This window comes from Amblyomma americanum, chromosome 6 (genome assembly GCF_052857255.1).
Source record: "Amblyomma americanum isolate KBUSLIRL-KWMA chromosome 6, ASM5285725v1, whole genome shotgun sequence".
NCBI lineage: Eukaryota > Metazoa > Arthropoda > Arachnida > Ixodida > Ixodidae > Amblyomma > Amblyomma americanum.
Window position 1 is genome coordinate 181,077,311 of NC_135502.1, and position 27,702 is coordinate 181,105,012.

At 48.3% G+C, this 27,702-nt stretch overlaps 1 protein-coding gene across 1 annotated transcript in view; it reads right to left on the reverse strand.

Annotated features, from left to right (window-relative positions):
* The window catches only part of LOC144094207 (uncharacterized), a 464,015-nt gene that overhangs the window by 375,612 nt on the left and 60,701 nt on the right, over positions 1-27,702 (reverse strand). The window lies entirely within an intron of this gene.

A 27,702-nucleotide genomic window follows, 5' to 3' on the forward strand; every position in this document is an offset into this window, starting at 1 on the left:
CTGCTAATAGCTTAACGGGGGTCTCGGTTCTGGCAGTCTTGTTGCCATAGGTAGTATAAGAGGGCTCTCGCACAGTTTCCGCCCTCGCCGTTAGATGACGTTCTACGTCACACTCGCGGTATAACAGGTCGTGCTACGTCCACCGCTATGGTCGAGGGTGGCGCTGGTGAACACTCTCAAGGTTCGCTTACACGCAGTAAACATAAATACCCACGGAAGCAGCAGATTGGACAGCCGTCGCCGTAGCTCAGTTGGTAAGAGCACCGGGCGCGATATTCGGAGGTCGTGGGTTCGGATCCCACCGGCGGCATGGTTGTTTTTTCTGCTGCTTTATAAGTAATTTTCTTTAAACCGATTGATTGGCAATACAAATAAAAAAAAGACTAAAAACATTCCCCTATGCCCCTTGGTTTCCGTGACTGTTGGCTTCCTTAATATGTTTGTCAAACGAGCCCCTCATTTTCCTTCACCTTGTCTGCTAATAGCTTAACGGGGGTCTCGGTTCTGGCAGTCTTGTTGCCATAGGTAGTATAAGAGGGCTCTCGCACAGTTTCCGCCCTCGCCGTTAGATGACGTTCTACGTCACACTCGCGGTATAACAGGTCGTGCTACGTCCACCGCTATGGTCGAGGGTGGCGCTGGTGAACACTCTCAAGGTTCGCTTACACGCAGTAAACATAAATACCCACGGAAGCAGCAGATTGGACAGCCGTCGCCGTAGCTCAGTTGGTAAGAGCACCGGACGCGATATTCGGAGGTCGTGGGTTCGGATCCCACCGGCGGCATGGTTGTTTTTTCTGCTGCTTTATAAGTAATTTTCTTTAAACCGATTGATTGGCAATACAAATAAAAAAAAAAGATTATAAACATTCCCCTATGCCCCTTGGTTTCCGTGACTGTTGGCTTCCTTAATATGTTTGTCAAACGAGCCCCTCATTTTCCTTTACCTTGTCTGCTAATAGCTTAACGGGGGTCTCGGTTCTGGCAGTCTTGTTGCCATAGGTAGTATAAGAGGGCTCTCGCACAGTTTCCGCCCTCGCCGTTAGATGACGTCCTACGTCACACTCGCGGTATAACAGGTCGTGCTACGTCCACCGCTATGGTCGAGGGTGGCGCTGGTGAACACTCTCAAGGTTCGCTTACACGCAGTAAACATAAATACCCACGGAAGCAGCAGATTGGACAGCCGTCGCCGTAGCTCAGTTGGTAAGAGCACCGGGCGCGATATTCGGAGGTCGTGGGTTCGGATCCCACCGGCGGCATGGTTGTTTTTTCTGCTGCTTTATAAGTAATTTTCTTTAAACCGATTGATTGGCAATACAAATAAAAAAAAGACTAAAAACATTCCCCTATGCCCCTTGGTTTCCGTGACTGTTGGCTTCCTTAATATGTTTGTCAAACGAGCCCCTCATTTTCCTTTACCTTGTCTGCTAATAGCTTAACGGGGGTCTCGGTTCTGGCAGTCTTGTTGCCATAGGTAGTATAAGAGGGCTCTCGCACAGTTTCCGCCCTCGCCGTTAGATGACGTTCTACGTCACACTCGCGGTATAACAGGTCGTGCTACGTCCACCGCTATGGTCGAGGGTGGCGCTGGTGAACACTCTCAAGGTTCGCTTACACGCAGTAAACATAAATACCCACGGAAGCAGCAGATTGGACAGCCGTCGCCGTAGCTCAGTTGGTAAGAGCACCGGACGCGATATTCGGAGGTCGTGGGTTCGGATCCCACCGGCGGCATGGTTGTTTTTTCTGCTGCTTTATAAGCAATTTTCTTTAAACCGATTGATTGGCAATACAAATAAAAAAAAGATTAAAAACATTCCCCTATGCCCCTTGGTTTCCGTGACTGTTGGCTTCCTTAATATGTTTGTCAAACGAGCCCCTCATTTTCCTTTACCTTGTCTGCTAATAGCTTAACGGGGGTCTCGGTTCTGGCAGTCTTGTTGCCATAGGTAGTATAAGAGGGCTCTCGCACAGTTTCCGCCCTCGCCGTTAGATGACGTTCTACGTCACACTCGCGGTATAACAGGTCGTGCTACGTCCACCGCTATGGTCGAGGGTGGCGCTGGTGAACACTCTCAAGGTTCGCTTACACGCAGTAAACATAAATACCCACGGAAGCAGCAGATTGGACAGCCGTCGCCGTAGCTCAGTTGGTAAGAGCACCGGACGCGATATTCGGAGGTCGTGGGTTCGGATCCCACCGGCGGCATGGTTGTTTTTTCTGCTGCTTTATAAGTAATTTTCTTTAAACCGATTGATTGGCAATACAAATAAAAAAAAGATTAAAAACATTCCCCTATGCCCCTTGGTTTCCGTGACTGTTGGCTTCCTTAATATGTTTGTCAAACGAGCCCCTCATTTTCCTTTACCTTGTCTGCTAATAGCTTAACGGGGGTCTCGGTTCTGGCAGTCTTGTTGCCATAGGTAGTATAAGAGGGCTCTCGCACAGTTTCCGCCCTCGCCGTTAGATGACGTTCTACGTCACACTCGCGGTATAACAGGTCGTGCTACGTCCACCGCTATGGTCGAGGGTGGCGCTGGTGAACACTCTCAAGGTTCGCTTACACGCAGTAAACATAAATACCCACGGAAGCAGCAGATTGGACAGCGGTCGCCGTAGCTCGGTTGGTAAGAGCACCGGACGCGATATTCGGAGGTCGTGGGTTCGGATCCCACCGGCGGCATGGTTGTTTTTTCTGCTGCTTTATAAGTAATTTTCTTTAAACCGATTGATTGGCAATACAAATAAAAAAAAAGATTAAAAACATTCCCCTATGCCCCTTGGTTTCCGTGACTGTTGGCTTCCTTAATATGTTTGTCAAACGAGCCCCTCATTTTCCTTTACCTTCTCTGCTAATAGCTTAACGGGGGTCTCGGTTCTGGCTGTCTTGTTGCCATAGGTAGTATAAGAGGGCTCTCGCACAGTTTCCGCCCTCGCCGTTAGATGACGTTCTACGTCACATTCGCGGTATAACAGGGCGTGGTACGTCCACCGCTATGAACGAGGGTGGCGCTGGTGAACACTCTCAAGGTACACTTACAAGTAAGACATAAATACCCACGAGAGCAGCAGATTGGACAGCCGTCGCCATAGCTCAGTTGGTAAGAGCACCGGACGCGATATTCGGAGGACGTGGGTTCGGATCCCACCGGCGGCATGGTTGTTTTTTCTGCTGCTTTATAAGCAATTTTCTTTAAACCGATTGATTGGCAATACAAATAAAAAAAAGATTAAAAACATTCCCCTATGCCCCTTGGTTTCCGTGACTGTTGGCTTCCTTAATATGTTTGTCAAACGAGCCCCTCATTTTCCTTTACCTTGTCTGCTAATAGCTTAACGGGGGTCTCGGTTCTGGCAGTCTTGTTGCCATAGGTAGTATAAGAGGGCTCTCGCACAGTTTCCGCCCTCGCCGTTAGATGACGTTCTACGTCACACTCGCGGTATAACAGGTCGTGCTACGTCCACCGCTATGGTCGAGGGTGGCGCTGGTGAACACTCTCAAGGTTCGCTTACACGCAGTAAACATAAATACCCACGGAAGCAGCAGATTGGACAGCCGTCGCCGTAGCTCAGTTGGTAAGAGCACCGGACGCGATATTCGGAGGTCGTGGGTTCGGATCCCACCGGCGGCATGGTTGTTTTTTCTGCTGCTTTATAAGTAATTTTCTTTAAACCGATTGATTGGCAATACAAATAAAAAAAAGATTAAAAACATTCCCCTATGCCCCTTGGTTTCCGTGACTGTTGGCTTCCTTAATATGTTTGTCAAACGAGCCCCTCATTTTCCTTTACCTTGTCTGCTAATAGCTTAACGGGGGTCTCGGTTCTGGCAGTCTTGTTGCCATAGGTAGTATAAGAGGGCTCTCGCACAGTTTCCGCCCTCGCCGTTAGATGACGTTCTACGTCACACTCGCGGTATAACAGGTCGTGCTACGTCCACCGCTATGGTCGAGGGTGGCGCTGGTGAACACTCTCAAGGTTCGCTTACACGCAGTAAACATAAATACCCACGGAAGCAGCAGATTGGACAGCGGTCGCCGTAGCTCGGTTGGTAAGAGCACCGGACGCGATATTCGGAGGTCGTGGGTTCGGATCCCACCGGCGGCATGGTTGTTTTTTCTGCTGCTTTATAAGTAATTTTCTTTAAACCGATTGATTGGCAATACAAATAAAAAAAAAGATTAAAAACATTCCCCTATGCCCCTTGGTTTCCGTGACTGTTGGCTTCCTTAATATGTTTGTCAAACGAGCCCCTCATTTTCCTTTACCTTCTCTGCTAATAGCTTAACGGGGGTCTCGGTTCTGGCTGTCTTGTTGCCATAGGTAGTATAAGAGGGCTCTCGCACAGTTTCCGCCCTCGCCGTTAGATGACGTTCTACGTCACATTCGCGGTATTACAGGGCGTGGTACGTCCACCGCTATGAACGAGGGTGGCGCTGGTGAACACTCTCAAGGTACACTTACAAGTAAGACATAAATACCCACGAGAGCAGCAGATTGGACAGCCGTCGCCATAGCTCAGTTGGTAAGAGCACCGGACGCGATATTCGGAGGTCGTGGGTTCGGATCCCACCGGCGGCATGGTTGTTTTTTCTGCTGCTTTACAAGCAATTTTCTTTAAACCGATTGATTGGCAATACAAATAAAAAAAGATTAAAAACATTCCCCTATGCCCCTTGGTTTCCGTGACTGTTGGCTTCCTTAATATGTTTGTCAAACGAGCCCCTCATTTTCCTTTACCTTGTCTGCTAATAGCTTAACGGGGGTCTCGGTTCTGGCAGTCTTGTTGCCATAGGTAGTATAAGAGGGCTCTCGCACAGTTTCCGCCCTCGCCGTTAGATGACGTTCTACGTCACACTCGCGGTATAACAGGTCGTGCTACGTCCACCGCTATGGTCGAGGGTGGCGCTGGTGAACACTCTCAAGGTTCGCTTACACGCAGTAAACATAAATACCCACGGAAGCAGCAGATTGGACAGCCGTCGCCGTAGCTCAGTTGGTAAGAGCACCGGACGCGATATTCGGAGGTCGTGGGTTCGGATCCCAAAGGCGGCATGGTTGTTTTTTCTGCTGCTTTATAAGCAATTTTCTTTAAACCGATTGATTGGCAATACAAATAAAAAAAAGATTAAAAACATTCCCCTATGCCCCTTGGTTTCCGTGACTGTTGGCTTCCTTAATATGTTTGTCAAACGAGCCCCTCATTTTCCTTTACCTTGTCTGCTAATAGCTTAACGGGGGTCTCGGTTCTGGCAGTCTTGTTGCCATAGGTAGTATAAGAGGGCTCTCGCACAGTTTCCGCCCTCGCCGTTAGATGACGTTCTACGTCACACTCGCGGTATAACAGGTCGTGCTACGTCCACCGCTATGGTCGAGGGTGGCGCTGGTGAACACTCTCAAGGTTCGCTTACACTCAGTAAACATAAATACCCACGGAAGCAGCAGATTGGACAGCCGTCGCCGTAGCTCAGTTGGTAAGAGCACCGGACGCGATATTCGGAGGTCGTGGGTTCGGATCCCACCGGCGGCATGGTTGTTTTTTCTGCTGCTTTATAAGTAATTTTCTTTAAACCGATTGATTGGCAATACAAATAAAAAAAGATTAAAAACATTCCCCTATGCCCCTTGGTTTCCGTGACTGTTGGCTTCCTTAATATGTTTGTCAAACGAGCCCCTCATTTTCCTTTACCTTGTCTGCTAATAGCTTAACGGGGGTCTCGGTTCTGGCAGTCTTGTTGCCATAGGTAGTATAAGAGGGCTCTCGCACAGTTTCCGCCCTCGCCGTTAGATGACGTTCTACGTCACACTCGCGGTATAACAGGTCGTGCTACGTCCACCGCTATGGTCGAGGGTGGCGCTGGTGAACACTCTCAAGGTTCGCTTACACGCAGTAAACATAAATACCCACGGAAGCAGCAGATTGGACAGCCGTCACCGTAGCTCAGTTGGTAAGAGCACCGGACGCGATATTCGGAGGTCGTGGGTTCGGATCCCACCGGCGGCATGGTTGTTTTTTCTGCTGCTTTACAAGCAATTTTCTTTAAACCGATTGATTGGCAATACAAATAAAAAAAGATTAAAAACATTCCCCTATGCCCCTTGGTTTCCGTGACTGTTGGCTTCCTTAATATGTTTGTCAAACGAGCCCCTCATTTTCCTTTACCTTGTCTGCTAATAGCTTAACGGGGGTCTCGGTTCTGGCAGTCTTGTTGCCATAGGTAGTATAAGAGGGCTCTCGCACAGTTTCCGCCCTCGCCGTTAGATGACGTTCTACGTCACACTCGCGGTATTACAGGGCGTGGTACGTCCACCGCTATGAACGAGGGTGGCGCTGGTGAACACTCTCAAGGTTCGCTTACACGCAGTAAACATAAATACCCACGGAAGCAGCAGATTGGACAGCCGTCGCCGTAGCTGAGTTGGTAAGAGCACCGGACGCGATATTCGGAGGTCGTGGGTTCGGATCCCACCGGCGGCATGGTTGTTTTTTCTGCTGCTTTATAAGTAATTTTCTTTAAACCGATTGATTGGCAATACAAATAAAAAAAAAAGATTATAAACATTCCCCTATGCCCCTTGGTTTCCGTGACTGTTGGCTTCCTTAATATGTTTGTCAAACGAGCCCCTCATTTTCCTTTACCTTGTCTGCTAATAGCTTAACGGGGGTCTCGGTTCTGGCAGTCTTGTTGCCATAGGTAGTATAAGAGGGCTCTCGCACAGTTTCCGCCCTCGCCGTTAGATGACGTTCTACGTCACACTCGCGGTATAACAGGTCGTGCTACGTCCACCGCTATGGTCGAGGGTGGCGCTGGTGAACACTCTCAAGGTTCGCTTACACGCAGTAAACATAAATACCCACGGAAGCAGCAGATTGGACAGCCGTCGCCGTAGCTCAGTTGGTAAGAGCACCGGGCGCGATATTCGGAGGTCGTGGGTTCGGATCCCACCGGCGGCATGGTTGTTTTTTCTGCTGCTTTATAAGTAATTTTCTTTAAACCGATTGATTGGCAATACAAATAAAAAAAAGACTAAAAACATTCCCCTATGCCCCTTGGTTTCCGTGACTGTTGGCTTCCTTAATATGTTTGTCAAACGAGCCCCTCATTTTCCTTTACCTTGTCTGCTAATAGCTTAACGGGGGTCTCGGTTCTGGCAGTCTTGTTGCCATAGGTAGTATAAGAGGGCTCTCGCACAGTTTCCGCCCTCGCCGTTAGATGACGTTCTACGTCACACTCGCGGTATAACAGGTCGTGCTACGTCCACCGCTATGGTCGAGGGTGGCGCTGGTGAACACTCTCAAGGTTCGCTTACACGCAGTAAACATAAATACCCACGGAAGCAGCAGATTGGACAGCCGTCGCCGTAGCTCAGTTGGTAAGAGCACCGGACGCGATATTCGGAGGTCGTGGGTTCGGATCCCACCGGCGGCATGGTTGTTTTTTCTGCTGCTTTATAAGCAATTTTCTTTAAACCGATTGATTGGCAATACAAATAAAAAAAAGATTAAAAACATTCCCCTATGCCCCTTGGTTTCCGTGACTGTTGGCTTCCTTAATATGTTTGTCAAACGAGCCCCTCATTTTCCTTTACCTTGTCTGCTAATAGCTTAACGGGGGTCTCGGTTCTGGCAGTCTTGTTGCCATAGGTAGTATAAGAGGGCTCTCGCACAGTTTCCGCCCTCGCCGTTAGATGACGTTCTACGTCACACTCGCGGTATAACAGGTCGTGCTACGTCCACCGCTATGGTCGAGGGTGGCGCTGGTGAACACTCTCAAGGTTCGCTTACACGCAGTAAACATAAATACCCACGGAAGCAGCAGATTGGACAGCCGTCGCCGTAGCTCAGTTGGTAAGAGCACCGGACGCGATATTCGGAGGTCGTGGGTTCGGATCCCACCGGCGGCATGGTTGTTTTTTCTGCTGCTTTATAAGTAATTTTCTTTAAACCGATTGATTGGCAATACAAATAAAAAAAAGATTAAAAACATTCCCCTATGCCCCTTGGTTTCCGTGACTGTTGGCTTCCTTAATATGTTTGTCAAACGAGCCCCTCATTTTCCTTTACCTTGTCTGCTAATAGCTTAACGGGGGTCTCGGTTCTGGCAGTCTTGTTGCCATAGGTAGTATAAGAGGGCTCTCGCACAGTTTCCGCCCTCGCCGTTAGATGACGTTCTACGTCACACTCGCGGTATAACAGGTCGTGCTACGTCCACCGCTATGGTCGAGGGTGGCGCTGGTGAACACTCTCAAGGTTCGCTTACACGCAGTAAACATAAATACCCACGGAAGCAGCAGATTGGACAGCCGTCGCCGTAGCTCGGTTGGTAAGAGCACCGGACGCGATATTCGGAGGTCGTGGGTTCGGATCCCACCGGCGGCATGGTTGTTTTTTCTGCTGCTTTATAAGTAATTTTCTTTAAACCGATTGATTGGCAATACAAATAAAAAAAAAGATTAAAAACATTCCCCTATGCCCCTTGGTTTCCGTGACTGTTGGCTTCCTTAATATGTTTGTCAAACGAGCCCCTCATTTTCCTTTACCTTCTCTGCTAATAGCTTAACGGGGGTCTCGGTTCTGGCTGTCTTGTTGCCATAGGTAGTATAAGAGGGCTCTCGCACAGTTTCCGCCCTCGCCGTTAGATGACGTTCTACGTCACATTCGCGGTATTACAGGGCGTGGTACGTCCACCGCTATGAACGAGGGTGGCGCTGGTGAACACTCTCAAGGTACACTTACAAGTAAGACATAAATACCCACGAGAGCAGCAGATTGGACAGCCGTCGCCATAGCTCAGTTGGTAAGAGCACCGGACGCGATAATCGGAGGTCGTGGGTTCGGATCCCACCGGCGGCATGGTTGTTTTTTTTCTGCTGCTTAATAAGTAATTTTCTTTAAACCGATTGATTGGCAATACAAATAAAAAAAAAAGATTAAAAACATTCCCCTATGCCCCTTGGTTTCCGTGACTGTTGGCTTCCTTAATATATATATATATATATATATATATATATATATATATATATATATATATATATATATATATATATATATATATATATATATATATATATATATAGAAAGATAAACGTATTTGGTTGCTAGAGGCAAAAATTCAAAGTTGAAAACGCTTCATTTAGCCATAGATTTATTTTGAGTCGACGTTTCGGACAGAGCCTGTCCTTTCTTGAGAAAGGACAGGCTCTGTCCGAAACGTCGACTCAAAATAAATCTATGGCTAAATGAAGCGTTTTCAACTTTGAATTATATATATATATATATATATATATATATATATATATATATATAGAGAGAGAGAGAGAGAGAGAGAGAGAGAGAGAGTTTGTTTAGCACTACGTCGATTCCATCTCTCACTACCCTGGTTCTTCGATTCTGTTTTTCTTTCTTTTTTCGCTGGGAAAGTGCTGAAGATGAGCACTTTGGCTTCGGGCGACATATATGCACATTAAGTCGTCATTTGGAAAAATCTCTTGTGATTATGATATTACCAACTTACAAAGGCGATCCAGCCATATTCCATCGGCAATTAAAAGAGTTCTTGAACGTACTTTATTTCTGAGAGACCGAACCCACATGTACAATGTCTTGAGAGGTTTGTTTTTCACCGGTTTTCATATCGACAAGCTACGGCACTCTGCTGTGATGTTTTTGTGACCCTGTGTTGTATGCATGCGTGAAGAAGGCAGCCTTTGTCTCTGGGCGTTAAGGCGAAGTTTAGTGACTTGAGCAACGGAGCTTTGCAATGCGGTCTCTTGATAACCCCGAAGAATTTAGCAATCAAGCGTGATTGCGCCATTCGATATATTATTAGAGAATTGCGGTGCGAAATGGGAAAATTTCGCCATTATGTGCGTCAGCTACTCTCATAAGCATGTAAAACTGGTTGGTGTATGGGAAGAAAGAAACAAGAAAAAAAGAAGTAAAGACTGGTTTCGAAAGAGAACACTTCAATAAGAGAGACACAAATCACTGGGTTACATTTCGCTGAGGTTAGAGCAGTAATAATCCGACATTCGTCTTTGCAGCTCGGAAAAACGCCATGTAAAGCTCTGTTCAGTGATCCACAAAAAACCAGGAACTGTCCGAGTATAGCGGAGTTCTCAATGCCGATATGACAGTAGCAGTTCGTGTCTTTAACGTTCCTAAGAATCGCCACTTAAAGAGCCGAAAATGGAGTGCACTTAGCTGGCGCCGGCAAGATTCCTGGGACTTTGCAAAAACACGCTGGCATTTGGGAGAGGTTCGAGCAGTAAACTACAAAACACGGTCGAACGTTTTGAGTTAGCCAGCCACCATCACCTGCGCACTATCGCGGCACGAGCATTTCACAGTGTCAGAGTACCTGTGGTGCGCCAAGCGCAGTCTCAACAAAGAACACGAACCAATACGCGTACCTAGCATTGCCCCGTTTGCACTGCCCGCCAGTCAGCGACTCGCAGGCTAACCTAGTTCAAGTTTGGAGACACCAAACACTTGAAATTCGCCGCCCACCGAATATCTTTGCGGCAGTCTCGCCATTTCGGGAGAGCAACCCGAGTTTCGCCTAACTCGTGCGTCTCCAGCTAGCTTCGTCTACCTGTATTTTAATGCTCTCTTTCGAAGCCCTAGAGGGGAGTGCGCAGAACGGATTTTACTCGCTGCTCGCAAGAGGACTTTGAGAAATTACTACGGCGAACCTTGTCGACGAGCCTGCATTGTACCTGGACTGAGGCGACGTTTGGTTCTCAGTGTCGTCCATGATCATGAAAATAAATCTGATTCATCAGTTCTGCAATATATACGAAAGATGCTGATTTTGTGAGAACGACATACTGTCGCATTCAAATATTTCTGCATCTATTCTGGTCACGCCATTTTAACTAAGCCACGCAAAAAACGTTCTTTCTTTCAAACGCAGTTTATTTTCTCATCTTCCACTTCATTTTTGTAACTGACTAAATGCGTTTACACTGATCGCTCTTCACTCCTTCAGAAATTTTCCCACTTGTTGATAATTTTTCGTTCCACAACTGTGCTCAGACACCATATTTTGTCTGTGTCTTACCGCTATAGTCGGCGTAAGTTTTCAATCTCGAAAAAGGTGCCATGGAACAATACAATAGCCTGCCACTGTATACACACTATAAAACTGCTGAAGTTCAAGTTCAAATGAGACGTGCATATGTTTTAAACCTAAGAGCTCAGCTGCTCTTCCTTTTCAGCTCATTTACGCTGATAACTCGCAGATTTCCACCTACCGCCCACTGCTTTCTGTTTGCCTCGCTGGATGTTTACGTACAGAAGATAGCTAGTCCTGAGCTGAGATGGAAATAGGCCAGGGCAGGTCCCCGCTCACTCGGGAAGGATGGTTGTGATAAGCTTTGCTTTGCACCAATCCGCCGACCCTGTGGCCTCAACACGAAGCTGTTAAACTTTTATGCCAAGAATGAGCAAACTTTCACACACAACGTGACGAAGGCGCAATCAAGAAATAAGTGTGAAGGCTACGACTTTAGTTCCATCTTGCAGCTAAGATTCATTAAGCCGAGGCATCAGAGTTTGGCTACGAACGGGAAAGTTTGTTTACCTTGGCTGAATATACAGCGGGAACCGGGATGCCAGCGCCTGAGGCGTTGACAGTGCAGATACGCAGAGCTGAGTGCCTGGCTTCTCTGCAGTACACATTCTGTAATTGCGGGCACAGTTCTTATCGGGTTATTATAGCTGACGACGAAGAGTCTTCTTTCTTTTTTCTATATTGCTGAATGAGGCATCGCTTGCTGCTGCGGAAAGGCGCCAGCCTTCAACAATGCCAACTTGCCCAAGAGCAGTTAGCATCGTTTAGCATTGTTGTTGGCTAGCACAGTCTACAGCGATTTGAATGTGATCACGCTCGTTCCGGCTCAAACTCACCAAGAATGTTCTCCTGAAGTGACTTAGTCCACAACAAGCATGACGCTGCAGAATGGAGGCATCCTTCTGGAAGGTAAGCTTACGTATGACTCGCTGTTTTCTTGTGAAATTAAGCCATGTTAGAGCTGTTTTATGCGAGTAGATTAAGCCTGAAGTGAACACTTTTCCCTGAAATGGGCGTAGTCAGGCTGATGAAGATGATGATGCTGATGATGATGATGAACGCTTTCAAATCGCTTAATGTAGATGCTGCTTTCCGAGCGCCTTTAGGACATGTAGAGCTACGCGCGAATCAAGATAATCGCATGGAACAGATGATAATGCAATGAAAGCTGACCTATTTGCACGATTTCAAGCTGCAGGTAACAAGGTAGACGTTCTGAAACTCTGTACATTTCGAAAAAAAAAATATTGCACCGAATTTGGCACACATTTTGATTTTAGGTTATTGGTCTTGTTTTAATCATTTAAGGAACAAATTTTTTTTAGGAAATTATACCAACGTAATCTTTAATTACCCATGCTACTTTTGTCAGCGAACCAAAAAAAATAAGCTCTGGTCGAACCCTGCTCGCATTAAACCGGATTCAGAGTGCCCAAAACCCATGGCAAGGTGGGCTGGTCAAGAGCCAGAAATGACAATCGGCTTATGACCAGCCTGGCTTGTCCAAGTCCCCTGGGGGGGGGGGGTTACAGGAAAACTGATGAGAAGATGAAGCTGGCCCTGATCCATACATTGGCGCAGTCAAACGGCGAACGCAGTAATCAATGAAACCGGAGGCGTTAACGATAGAGCAGACCTCAACATATGTGCATTCATCGTCACCTAATTTGGCGCGTAAGCGGCGGTGCGTGCGCCAGTGTTATGACCGCGGGTCCCTGAGGATAGGCTAAACCACCATTCACGTGAAAACGGTGACCCCGAGTGGCGGGAAAATTTTCAAATGAGTTTCTTCAACAATAAATGCTTTATTTGCTGCCGACTGGAAAGACATAAACACACCCAGAGACAGCCATGTAACACAAGTTTCCTACGAAAGATAACTGCGCGAACTTGTCATTGTTGCTTTATGTTTGGAAGTTCGTAATATCTTTGCTGAGCTGGTTCAAGCAGTGGACGACAGCTCGTGTATCTGAAACGCCAACAACAAAGCGTACGAATAGCCATGCACAGTACCGACGGAAGCGCAGATCGTATAAACTTCGCAGTGTCGTCGCTAGCACAGCGGCCATGCACCACTTCTGACGTGCACTGCCCGACAAGAGCTGGGAGAGCAAGCGGTAGCAATGCTGCGGCAACGACCGCGATCGTTTAGCTCCGATTGCATGGGCCATTTGGGCCGTGGAGGGGTCCGACTGCTGCCAACGTCGTCGCGCGCCATCAGAGCAGAGCCGCGGGGGCAGCGGAATGGATCCGGAGAGGACAGCCACACGGTGCGGAACGCGACTTTCGACTGCGAATACGGACGAGGCCAGCCTGTTGAAGCGGCCTCGCGGAGAGAGGGGCGGCTTGCGTTATTTATGTCGCGCTGCCGAGCGTGCGACCCAAGAACAATTTCTGTCGCAGCGACTTTGAGCGCGGCAAGGAAATCGATTTGGGCGAGGAGGAGTGGAAGGAGGAAAGAGCCTTTCCTTTCCCCCTTCCCTTCACTGCCACGGCAGCACTGCTCCACTCCGGGCGATGTTCTGGCGCGCGGTGGGCGGCGGAACCATCGCGACATGGTGCGGCAGTGACAGAGACTGGCCAGCGCTGTTGGCGACACGGGGTCGACGCATGCAGGACGCGTTCTCTCATTCCTTTGCTTTTTCGCAGGCTGTACACGTGCGATGTTTGATCACAGGATAAGCCTCTCTGGTGGAACAGTGAAATCAATATGCGGGAAACAAAAGTAATGTTCGACAGCCTCGGAAGGAAACATCAGTTTAGGACTGGTAGCGAAGCATTGCAAACGACAAGGAAATACATCCACTTAGTGCAGGAAGTGAAAGCAGATACGGATCACAAGAGCGAATTAACTAGCAATTGAATAAGAATAAGGCAGGTGCATTTGACGGGTGCTCTCAGGTCATGAATAACAGTTTCATATCAGCATCCCTTAACAGCAGTGTATTGAATAACAGCACCAAATCAGGGTTAACGGTATCTCTCAAAACGAAAGTATTCAACAGTTCAAGCCTGCCAGGCCTCATCTATGGACGCGAACTTGGAGGCTAACAAAGATGCTCAGAATTAGGTTGTGGGCAGCACAGTGTGGTTTGGAAAGGTAAATGATAGAGGCAACTATAAGAGAGAGGAAGAGAACGAGCAGACTCGAGGGTTACTGCTTTTCTATCTGAGATCAAGGAGAAGTGGGCATGCCAAACCGAGGGGAGGAAACCGACTCTTTCAAAGGGTAGCAGTAAAGATACCCAGGAATTGCTATAGCGTACAGCAGAAGATGGCAGAGAGGGCCAGGTGAGCGGATGATATTAGAAATTTCCAGGGATACGGTGGCGGCAGCTGGCACAGGCCACAGTCAATTGAAGAGACTTCGGGGAGGCCTTTGTTCGGCAGTGGGCGCAGTCAGGCTGACGATGACGTTGGTAAAATATCTGATGACACCACGATGGGTGGGTACCGCCCCTAAGCATGAGTGTGCGTTAAACGAAAAACATGCGAAATGTCTCTGCTATCCCAGCCTCACCCGCAGGTCACTCTTTGCAGTGTACGCAATGTCCGGAGTTCTTCCCCGAGCGAGTCGACTGCCGGCCACATTTTTGTGCAGCCGAACTCGGTGGTGGCTTTCGGAATCGGACGACGGCGCACGCTGAAGAACGGTGAATATTTATTTATGTAATGAATACTGCGGACCAGCTGTACTGCCAAGCAGGAGTGGAAAATACATACAGGCGAAAAGCAAAGCAAGTACGAAAGTACTGAACAATATAGATGCCACAAAATAAACAGTGCAAAAACACAATTGAAAATGCGGCTACAGTGCAGCTACTCAGCCAGCAGTGAAGACATCAAGAATCATTGGAAAGCAACGGGGAGTTCTGCGGTAGATCATTCGATTAAGAAACTGTTCTTGGAAAAAAAGAAAAGTTGTATGTATTTATGCGTGCAAAAATAGGTTCCATACTATGGATTGCTTGTGGCGCGAGGCTCGCCTAGAATCACTAGCGATGTGATTTTCGGGTCGAATACGAAAACGAGAAAAGTATACTGAATAAAGGAAATTAAGACGGGCTTCCTTTATTCTATCTTTTTGCGGCCGGAGGAACTTATATTATCGATGTGTTCCGTCCATTTAAGCCGTGACGTTCTTGTGACGCCTAGATACTTATATCCTTCTACATCTCTGATTGCATTGTTATTTATGTTCTATGTAAAATTAAGTTGCGTAGCATTTCTACTGATGCAGAGAGGAACTGTTTTGTCAAAGTTAATAACCATTTCTCATTCGTTATACAATTTTGCTAACAATTGTATATTTGCGCTCAAAGTAAGCTGGTCAGACACAGATTTGATAGTATTAAATATAACACAATCATACGCAAACAGCTTTACGGAATCAGAGGGTTCGAGACCTTCTGTGAGGTCGTTTATTTAGATATTGAGTACTTGACCCAAAACCGATTCCTGAGGTACACCTGAGTAAACCTCTAAAATCGAATCGAGAGGTGACTCCATCGATTTCGACAAACCGCTTTCGTTCTGATATATTTGACGTGACCCAATCGATTGCTTGCTCCGGAATGCCTATTAATTTCATTTTTGTTACTAGTTTACTTACTAGTCACTAGTAACATTTTCTGCCGCCGTAAAATTGCTGAATTGATACCTGGAGCATAGCAGTGATGTAGGCGTTTTTAGAAACGTCCTTTTATGCACTTATCAGGTAAGCTTTTATTTTTTACTATCTTTACAGCATATATATATATATATATATATATATATATATATATATATATATATATATATATATATATATATATTGGAATGAAGAAGATGATCCAGCCCCGAAGCCAACGACGACGAAGCGCTCGCGCCGGCGGTTGGATGCTCGTGCTGGATGGAACACTGCCGCTTGTGTTTGGTCTCTCGGCTCTCTGCCTCGTAGATTGCCTGTGCCAAGGTCTTCGTAGCCGGCGCTTCAATCGTGCCAATGATAGGGCATGGAAGCACCGAAAGAATGGGAGGCTCACGCGCGCTCTTCTTCGTCATGCAGTTGCTCTTCTTTCCGGCTGCCGCCTGGGTGGACCATGGCCAAGTGCATCCTTTGAGCGCGCTCGCCATCAACGCCTCTGTTTCAGGGGCATCCAGTATTGCCGCTCCACCAGGATGCGACTGGTTGACAACTTGCCGACATGAACAGCTTCAACATTTCCTGCCTCATCACGTCCTGCCACAGTCTGTCGCAGCCGCAGGATCATCGACAGTCCCCACTGTGCACGATATAAAAGCATATGCTGCGCAGCCGCCGCTCATAGGGCATGGAAGCACCGAAAGAATGGGAGGCTCACGCGCGCTCTTCTTCGTCATGCAGTTGCTCTTCTTTCCGGCTGCCGCCTGGGTGGACCATGGCCAAGTGCATCCTTTGAGCGCGCTCGCCATCAACGCCTCTGCTTCAGGGGCATCCAGTATTGCCGCTCCACCAGGATGCGACTGGTTGACAACTTGCCGACATGAACAGCTTCAACATTTCCTGCCTCATCACGTCCTGCCACAGTCTATCGCAGCCGCAGGATCATCGACAGTCCCCACTGTGCACCATATAAAAGCATGTGCTGCGCAGCCGCCGCTCATAGGGCATGGAAGCACCGAAAGAATGGCAGGCTCACGCGCGCTCTTCTTCGTCATGCAGGTCAGTTACCAGTTCAAACTACCTTACCACTGCTTTAAGTCAGATGATGCCTTTATAGTCGTGCTTCCATGCCCTGGAGCCTTGTTCGAGCCTTTCTGTTCACTTTTATTGCTTTTGTGTGGGGACGTAGAGTGCAATCCGGGTCCTGACAAACAGACTCTTGCGGAAATTCTTAATACACTCAAAGATTTAAGCGAGCGCTCAATCAGGATGGAAACAGTGCAAAAATCGGTAGCCGAGACGGTGACTGAACTGAAAGACCAGCAAAGAATCGCTTTTCAAGCTATTTCCGACATAAAGACCCGGTTAGACGTTGTTGAAGGCCAGACTTCAATGCTTCAGCATTGGCAGGCCGATTTTATTGAGATAAGCGATAAAGTTAACCGTCTTGAACTGGAAGCCTGCGCATTGCGCCACCGATTAGACGACGCAGAGGACCGTTCTCGACGCGACAATCTGCTTTTTTACGGAATAAAAGACGATGAACGTGAAGCGTATGCTGATTCTGAAGAGAAAGTTTTAGGGGTCATTGCCGATAAACTAAACCTCAGCTTAACAAGTGAAAGCATTTTACGTGCGCACAGGATCGGTCAGTTTGTAGAAGGAAAAACAAGGCCGGTTATTGTCAAATTTGCTACCTATAAGCACAGAGAATCAGTTTTCGCAAAATGTTCCATGTTAAAAGACACTGGCTTTGCTCTCAGTGAGGACTTATGCGTTGCCACACGCAACATTCAAAAAAAGCTAAGAGAATACGGTAAAAGCCTGCATAAACCATATAAACTTGGGTATAAGAAACTGCACTGCATGTCAATGGAAAATGTTAGTTATATTGAAGTAGATGACATTGTTTTTGAAATCGCATCCTCGAATACTGCACCGATGAATGCTTCTGCATCACCTAGATTTCTTCGTTCTGGACGCCAACTACTCCCCGATAAGGATAAGAAATAGGAATGCGCGAGGGGAAGTGATGCCACATCATCGAAATCAGAATTTTGTGTTTGTTATACTAACATTCGAAGTATTTTTCGTAAGAAGGATGCATTATGCACCTTGATTAACGACCTCAAAGCAAATGTTATTGCATTAACTGAAACGTGGCTCAGCAGCAAAATATCTAATTCAGAATTGTTTCATTGCGATAAAAAATATGTTGTCTACCGCAGTGACCGCACTCAAAGAACAGGTGGTGGTGTTTTGCTCGCAATTGACGAGCAGTTTGATTGTCACTGCATATCAATTGTTTCTGATATTGAATCTGTGTGGTGCTGCGTGAATTTAGGTTTCAGGAAAGTGATCATCGGCGTTTGCTATCGCTCCCCTTCCAGCGATATGTCATTCTCTGATAGCTTGCATGACAGCCTGAATCAAATCACTGTTCGATATCCCAGCGCACAAATTCTACTTTTGGGGGACTTGAACTATCCCAACATTATCTGGTCACACACGTTCCCTTTTTCTAACCCACCGAGCGCAGAAACTAACCATTTTATCACCATCTGCGCAGACTTTGGCTTGACACAAATCGTCACTTCAACCACACGTGTTACTCAAAATTCATCCTCTCTTCTAGATCTTGCATTAACGACTGCAGAAGATTGCACGTCACCTGTAATACATATGCCTGGCCTGAGCGACCACGATGTATTACATTTCACGTTAACTCATGAACACGTACCTTCATCAAACCGCTCCAAAAATATTAGGGACTACAACAAGGCTAATTTTCTTGCTATTAATGATGAACTGAGCTCTTTTCTAGACATATTCTTGCCTAATTACCTCGAGCGCTCGGTGGAAACTAACTGGTGCATGTTCCGAAATAAGGTATCTGAATTGATTAACCGACATATTCCTCTTCGGCGCGTCTACTCGAATAACCAAGCTCCATGGTATAATCGATATTTAAACCGCCTTTCTAACAAAAAGAAAAGACTTTTCGAACTGCTAGGAATTCATTAAAACCTGAGCGATGGACTGCATATAAATCAGCTGCCTTAGCCTATTCCCGTGCACTAAAGACTACTAAATTTTCTTTTTTTAATGTAACCCTCCCGAACATCTTAAAGTCTAATCCTAAACGCTTCTGGAGCATAATAAAACATAGCACTAACGACAAAGTGTCATTACTTTCAGCAACTGGAAATCCCATTCCGGACCATCTTTGTGCCACTTCACTAAATGACTCTTTTGTCCAGTCATTTTCTTCCTCATCCGTTGATCGCCACCATCCCAAACTCCAATCGTGCAACTAATACTGTATGGATCCAATTGTGTTTGACTCTCATGGCATTATACTGATCATTAATAATTTAAAACCAACATCTTCCAGCGGAATCGATGGCATTAATAGCAAATTTCTTCGGAATACTGTTGAATATACCTCTATCATTTTGGAAAGCATATTCTCACAGTCGTACCATGATGGCGTACTACCCGAGGACTGGAAAACTGCTAAGGTCATACCTGTACATAAAGCCGGTGACAAACAGAACCCATCTAACTATCGACCCATCTCTCTCACATCAATACCCTGCAAAATAATGGAACATATAATTCTCACTCACCTTGTTAATTTTCTTGAAGATAATAGCTTCTTTTCTCTGACTCAGCATGGCTTTCGGAAAGGTTTCTCCTGTGAAACTCAATTACTTTCCTTTACTAATGATCTGCACTTCTACTTAGACTCCGCGTTTTCCACAGACTGCATATTTCTCGACTTCGCTAAGGCATTCGATAAAGTTAACCATTCATTACTTCTATATAAACTCAGCATTCTAAATATTGACCCTTCTGTTCTGAACTGGATTCGCGCGTTTCTTTTTTCTCGCCTTCAGTTTGTGCATGCTAATGACACTAATTCTTCTACCGTGCCAGTTGGTTCTGGGGTTCCTCAAGGATCTGTCCTTGGCCCTTTACTGTTCCTGATTTATATTAATGATCTGCCTGCTACTGTTAACTCTAGGATTTGTTTGTTTGCCGACGACTGCGTGATTTACCGAAAAATAACTAACGATTCCGATATTCGCTCTCTCCAGGTCGATCTTAATAACATACTAGACTGGTGTCATAATTGGAAAATGGAACTAAATATTAAAAAATGCAAATCTATGAGAGTTTCACGTTCAAATACTACTTGTCCTCCTTATTTTCTTCACAGTCATCCCCTTGAAAGCGTAAGATCGTACCGGTATCTTGGCATACATATAACTAACACCCTGTCCTGGAAACTTCATATAGAACATATAGCATCTAAAGCAAACAAAACGCTTGGTTATCTTCGAAGAAATTTTACACTTGCTCCACCTTCATTAAAATCATTATTATACATGACCTACGTACGACCGCAAATGGAATACGCTTCATCTATATGGGACCCTGGACAGGTCTCACTGACACAGGTTCTGGAAACTGTCCAGAATCGTGCAACTAGATTCATTTTAGGCAATTACCATCGTACATCTAGCGTCACCCAAATGAAAAAGTCTTTAAACCTCCTGCCCCTAGCTACCCGCCGTAAGCACTTCCGCATCTGCCTATTCCATAAGATTTTCTACTCCAATTTTCAACTTCGCTCCCGATGGATTCAACCAGCACCGTTCATTTCTCACCGTCGTGATCATCAACACAAGGTCACAGTGCCTCATTGTAACACAGTGACATGTGCGCAATCATATTTTCCGCTAACTTCTAAAGAATGGAATTCCCTACCCCCATCATTAACTAGCATCACTGATTCAACTCAATTTAGAAGAATACTTACCACTCTGATTACATAATGATCGCTTTTATATTTTATTGGAGTGTTGTGTTCTCCACGTATTAGTATTGTTCTTAAACTATTTTATTAATCTGTTCCGTGTTCATTTTGCTCACTTCTTTTTATCCTGCCTCCGTTGTTCTATAGTTTTGTATGAATTGTGCTTTATTTTTCTTGTTAACAGCTGCCCTTCCCCTCTGAAATGTACTTTGTACCTTGAGGGTATCACAAATAAATAAATAAATAAATAAACCGCTCTACATTTGGTGGAGGTTGCTGTGTTCCCCTTTTCACCATCACCGTGGACCTTCGCAGCCGCACCATCCCGATGTCCACTACCAAGGCCAGTCAACAGCCCTCCGACACGTCGCAGCCAGTCATCTCCTCCGGTGCCGTCCGGCATCGCGACCCCGCTGTCTTCAGCGGCCATAGCGACCAGGACGTGGAAGATTGGCTGGAATCATACGAACGGGTGAGCCGCCACAACAACTGGGACGACCGCGTCAAGCTTAGCAACGTCATCTTCTACCTCAGCGATGTCGCGAACCTCTGGTTCCGCAACCACAAGGCCTACATTCCCACTTAAAGCCGTTCTAAAGAGCACCCTTGCGGAGGTTTTCGGCCGTACTGCAGTGCGGAAACTGCGCGCTGAGCAAAGCCTGCGCGTCCGAGCTCAGCACACGGATGAGACTTTCACCAGCTACATTGAAGACGTAGTAGACCTCTGCAAGCGTGTTGATCCGGCTATGTCCGAGGCTGACAAGATCAAACACATCATGAAGGGTATCGATGACGATGCTTTTCAGCTGTTGTTAGCGAAGAGCCCCACCACCGTTACCTCGGTGTATACCCTTTGCCAGAGTTTCGACGAGTTGCGCAAGCAACGTCTTTGCGCTCGTCGGCCTCCTTCGCCTGCCGACTACATCTCCGGCCTGGCCATCAATCCAGATCTACTTGCTACCATTGAAGACTGTGCGGGACGAGGTCGGCCGGCAGCTCTCGCTCCTATCTCGCCAACATCAGACACCGACCCCCCTCAGCGCTGAGATCCGGCACGCCATCACGCAGGCGGTCGCTGACGCACTCCCTCCTCTTCCACAACCAGCCCCCTTGGATCCCCAGGTCGGCCTTCCCCCGACCCCGCCACCGCCTGTTGCTGCTCCGTTCAGCTGCGGTCCTCCAGTTGAAGTGCCGCCTGCGCCCACTCCCGTGCCTCTCACGTATGCCGAGGCTGTCGCGCGACCACCGCGACCGCAGGCTTATACGTACGTTCCTCAAGTGGTGCCTGCGCCTGCTGCTCCACGGACCCGCTTCACGCCCCCTACCTACAACCCTTGGCGCACGGCTGACAATCGACCGATATGCTACGCCTGCGGTCTTCCGGGCCACGTCGCGCGCCTCTGTCGACGTACTCTGCATGCGCCTGTCCACCCTCTGCCAGACTACCCTGATGCAGACTGTACCTTTCGCCCACGTTTCGGACCACAACCTCAGGAGACCTCTCCTGACCGCGAGCACGGTCGCCAGCCCTACGTTTAACACCGCTCGCCTTCGCCTCGCCGCCGCTCATTGTCGCCCATGAGGCGTCGCAACGTCCGCGCCGATTCGGAAAACTAGCAGCCGCAGTTCCGGGGGCACGAACTGCGCACTCATCGCCCTGCTTAAGTCCTCGCCTTTCCCCGCCGAACCTTCTTGACGTTTTTGTCGACGGAGTCAAGACACTTGCGCTTGTGGACACTGGGGCCACCGTTTCTGTTATTCACGAAAACTTCTGCCGCTCGCTTCGCAAAGTTACAACCCCATCTTCTGGACTCTCACTCCGTACCGCCAGCGCCGATACCGTTCATCCCTCTGCCGCTTGCACAGCACGCGTCGTCATCGCCGATGTTTTGTATGTTGTCGAATTTTTAGTCCTCCGTGCCAGCTCCCATGACGTCATCCTTGGATGGGATTTTCTCTCCCTGCACAGTGCCGTCATTGACTGTGCCCGTACGCACGTCGTCTTCTCTCCACTCTGCGATGCGCTCCTCGACGAGCCTCCGATTCGTTGTGCTGCTAAGCTTGTTGTCGCCGAGGACACTGACATTCCCCCTGACAGTGCCGTGCTTGTCCCTGTTTGCGCCGCCTCAGTTTTTGACGCCACCGTTCTCTTCATGCCTTCCCCTGTACTTGCCTCTCGCCGACACCTATGTCTTCCCTTCGCCGTCATCGACATTCACCGCGGTGGTGCCGTCATCCTCGTCTCTAACACCTCATTCTCCGCGCTCTCCCTGCTCCGTGGCGAGTGCCTCGGCCATTTTGAAACCCCTGCTTTGATCTCTTCCTTCGACACTGATGTAACCTCCTCCAGTGCCGAAGTCGCTGCCCTCACCCCACGTGGTGCTACTCCAGCTTTGTCATCGGACATTTTCGACCGCTGCATTGACCGCGCTCTCGACACTGCTCACCGCGCGCAGCTCCTTGCCCTGCTCAACCAGTTTCGCTCATCATTTGACCACCAGTCGACTTCTTTGGGCCGTGCGACCACTGTCGAGCACCACATTGACACCGGAACCCATGCTCCTCTCCGTCAGCGCCCCTACCGTGTGTCGCCTCCCGAGCGCCGCGTCATAACTGAGCAAGTCGACGACATGCTACAACGCGGCATTATTCAACCTTCCGCCAGTCCTTGGTCGTCCCTAGTCGTCCTGGTTAAAAAGAAGGATGGCTCGATACGATTTTGCGTGGACTATCGCCGGCTCAACAAAATTACGCGCAAAGACGTCTACCCGCTACCACGTATTGACGACGCCCTTGACTGCTTGCAAGGCGCCGAGTTCTCCTCCCTGGATCTCCGTTCCGGCTATTAACAAGTCCCGATGGCTGAGTCCGACCGTCCTAAAACGGCGTTCGTCACCCCTGACGGACTCTATGAGTTCAACGTGATGCCATTCGGCCTCTGTAAAGCTCCCGCAACGTTTGAACGAATGATGGACATCTTGCGCGGCCTGAAGTGGACTGTTTGTCTCTGCTGTTTAGATGATGTTGTCGTGTTTTCGCCCGATTTTCCGACGCATCTCAAGCGCTTGCGCCAGATACTGAGCTGCCTCACCAATGCTGGCCTTCAACTTCAAAATCTTCAACTTCAATCTCAAAAAATGTCACTTTGGTGCCCGGCAGCTGACAATACTCGGCCACCTCGTCTCCAGTCTCCAAAGACGGCGTCCTGCCCGATCCTGACAAACTCCGTGCTGTCGCTGACTTCTCTAAACCGACTTCTACAAAACAAGTGCGCCGATTTGTGGGTCTCTGCTTCTATTTTCGGCGATTTGTTCCCAATTTCGCCTCCATCGTCGCGCCCCTGACGCAACTTCTTAATGGTCCCGCCGACCTGTCTACGTGGGACTCTGCCTGCGACAACGCTTTTGCGGCGCTCCGTCGTTTTCTCACCTCACCACCTATCCTTCGACACTACGACCCCAGTGCCCCTACTGAAGTGCACACCGACGCAAGCGGAATCGGCCTCGGGGCTGTCCTTGCCCAGCGCAAGCCCGAATTTCCTGAATACGTCGTTGCGTACGCCAGCCGTGCCCTCATCTAGGCTGAGTCGAACTACACCGTGACGGAAAAGGAGTGTCTCGCCGTAGTGTGGGCTCTAACAAAATTCCGCCCATAATTATATGGCCGCCCGTTCACCGTCGTCACCGATCATCACGCTTTGTGCTGGTTGGCTTCACTCAAAGATCCCTCAAGGCGCCTAGGCCGCTGGGCCCTCCGTCTTCAGGAATTCGATATCACCGTAGTTTACCGATCGGGCCGCAAGCACTCCGACGCCGACGCCTTGTCCCGCTCCCCACTGCCCTCTCCTGCGCCCTCTTCGCCAATATCTGCATCCCTACTCGCAGCGCTCACTACCATGGACATGCCCCATCAACAACGCCAAGATCCATGAATTTCATCGTTGCTCGACGTACTTCGTGCACCCTCTACGGCCTCCTTCCCTCGAGCACTTCGTCGCCAGGCTTCCCATTTTGCCCTTCGCGACGGTCTTCTGTACCGGCGCAACTATCGTCCAGATGGCCGCAAGTGGCTTCTCGTGATTCCCCGACATCTCCGCACTGAGATTTGTGAACACCATCATGCCGATCCTCAGAGCGCTCACGCTGGCTCGCTGAAAACGGACGAGCGACTACGCCAGAGGTACTATTGGCGGGGCATGTACAACTTCGTTCGTCGCTACGTTCGCTCCTGCACGGCCTGTCAGCAACGGAAGTCGACACCTCGCCCTTCGACTGCCCCGTTACAGCCAATGCCGTCTCCGGCTCGCCCTTTTGATCGTGTGGGCATCGACCTATATGGGCCACTTCCCTTCACGACCGCTGGGAATCGCTGGATCATAGTCGCCGTGGACCACCTCACTCGGTATGCTGAGACCGCTGCTCTACCTGCGGCTACTGCTCGCGATGTAGCCTTCTTCCTTCTTCATCACTTTGTCCTGCGTCACGGCGCTCCTCGCGAACTTCTCAGTTACCGCGGCCGTGTTTTCTTGTCTGAAGTTCTTCACGAGCTTCTCGCTGCGTGCCACACAGTCCACCGCACCACTACTGCTTACCACCCTCAAACCAACGGCCTCTTCGAACGCTTCAACCGTACTCTTGGGGACATGATCGCCATGTACATTCACTCCGACAGCTCCAATTGGGATCAGGTTCTTCCGTTCGTCACCTATGCATATAACACCGCCTCTCAAGCAACCACCGGCTTTTCCCCATTCTTTCTTTTATTCGGACACGAACCTTTTTGTATGTTGGATGCAATCCTTCCCTACAACCCCGACAGCTCGGCATATGCTTCCCTCTCTGACATCACCCGCCATGCTGAGCAGTGCCGCCAGTTGGCTCGCTCCTTCACCGCCGAACGTCAAGGTCTCCGTACTGTTACGTTTCGCCTACGACGCGCGGTATAGCCGGCGCGGATGCAACGGACGCCGGGGCTTCGTTCAAAGTGGCGGTCATTTTGGGCCCGTTCAGTGCTGCCGCAACGCCTCCCGCCAAGCGCGTCCAGGCAGGTTTCAATGCCACGTGTCTTCGTGTGTACGTGTGTGTGTGTGTGCATGTTGGTGCCCACGCTTGTCAAAGCGCGGCAGCCGGGGAGAGGAGCTCCCCAACTGGGAGGCGAGGAGGTCTGACCGGCGCCGGCCCGGCGGACGCGTCACATCACGTTTCAACATGTCCGTGCGTCGCCGTCTCGGGCGCCTCATCCCGAGCCGTTCCTTCTTGCCCTCGACTCCGAAGGTATAAAGGCAGCTGCCCCGGACGCCAAAGAGAGACTTCGATTTCTTCCTTCGAGTAACGTGGTCGCCCTGACCGGCTGCTCTTTTGCGATGCCAGAATAAACAAGTTGTTCTGTTGGCAGTCGACTCATCCTTTGCCAGGACCTTCGGATGTTTCCAGCTGTGCCCCAGGCCGCCAGGCCAACGCTACCCTTGGGGCTTGCAACCCATTTGCAACAGTACCCATGCTTCCGATCAAGACACGCCCGCGGTTCACTTCTCCACTGGCTCACTGGTCTGGCTCTCTGTTCCGAATACGTCCAAATTTTCGGCCAAGCACATCGGCCCTTACCGCATCTTGGAGCGTACGTCACCGGTCAACTACATTATCGAACCGGTGACACCTTCTTCGGACCATCGCCGCCGTGGCCGCGACGTCGTTCACGTCAGCCGCTTGAAGCCGTATTATAGCCCCCTCGTAGTCTCCTCTCCTTGAGTCGCCAGGATGGCTCACTCTTTCCGCCGGGGCACTTAGAATGAAGAAGATGAACCAGCCCCGAAGCCAACGACGACGAAGCGCTCGCGCCGGCGGTTGGATGCTCGTGCTGGATGGAACACTGCCGCTTGTCTCTGGTCTCTCGGCTCTCTGCCTCGTAGATTGCCTGTGCCAAGGTCTTCATAGCCGGCACTTCCATCGTGCCAATAAACCGCTCTACAATATATATATATATATATATATATATATATATATATATATATATATATATATATATATATATATATGCTGTAAAGATAGTAAAAAATAATAGCTTACCTGATAAGTGCATAAAAGGCATCGTCCTGACGTTTCTAAAAACGCCTACGTCACTGCTGTGCTCCAGGTATCAATTCAGTAATTTTACGGCGCCAGAAAATGTTACTAGTAACTAGTAAGTAAACTAGTAACAAAAATGAAATTAATCGCCATTCCGGAGCAAACAATCGATTGGGTCACGTCAAATATATCAGAACCAAAGCAGTTTGTCGAAATCGATGGAGTCACCTCTCGATTCGATTTTTAGAGGTTTACTCAGGTGTACCTCAGGAATCTGTTTTGGGTCAAGTGCTCTTCAATATCTATATAAACGACCTCACAGAAGCTCTCGAACCCTCTGTTTCCGTAAAGCTGTTTGCGGATTATTGTATTATATTTAATACTATCAAATCTGTGTCTGACCAGCTTACTTTGAACGCAAATATACAATTATTAGCAAAATTGTATAACGAATGGGAAATGGTTATTAACTTTGACAAAACAGTTCCTCTCTACATCATAAGAAAGTCTACGCAACTTAATTTTACATACAACATAAATAACAATGCCATCAGAGATGTAAAAGGATGTAAGTATCTAGGCGTCAAAAGAACGTCACGGCTTAAATGGACGAAACACATCGATAATATAAGTTCCTCCGCACGCAAAATTATAGAATAAAGGAAGCCCGTCTCAATTTCTTTTATTCATTATACTTTTCTCGTTTTCGTATTCGACCCGAAAATCACATCGCTAGTGATTCTAGACGAGCCTCGCGCCACAAGCATACCCATAGCATGGAACCTATTTTTGCACGCATGAATACATAAAAGTTTTCTTTTTTTCAAAGAACAGTGTCTTAATCTAATGCTCTACCGCAGAACTCCCTGTTTCTTTCCAATGATTCTTGATGTCTTCACTGCTGGCTGAGTAGCTGCACTGTAGCCGCATTTTCAATTGTGTTTTTGCACTGTTTATTTGGTGGCATCTATATTGTTCAGTACTATCGTACTTGCTTTGCTTTTCGCCTGTATGTATTTCCCTCCCCTGCTTGGAAGTACAGCATGTCGAAAGTATTCATTAAATAAATAAATATTCAGCGTTCTTCAGCGTGCGCCGTAGTCCGATTCCGA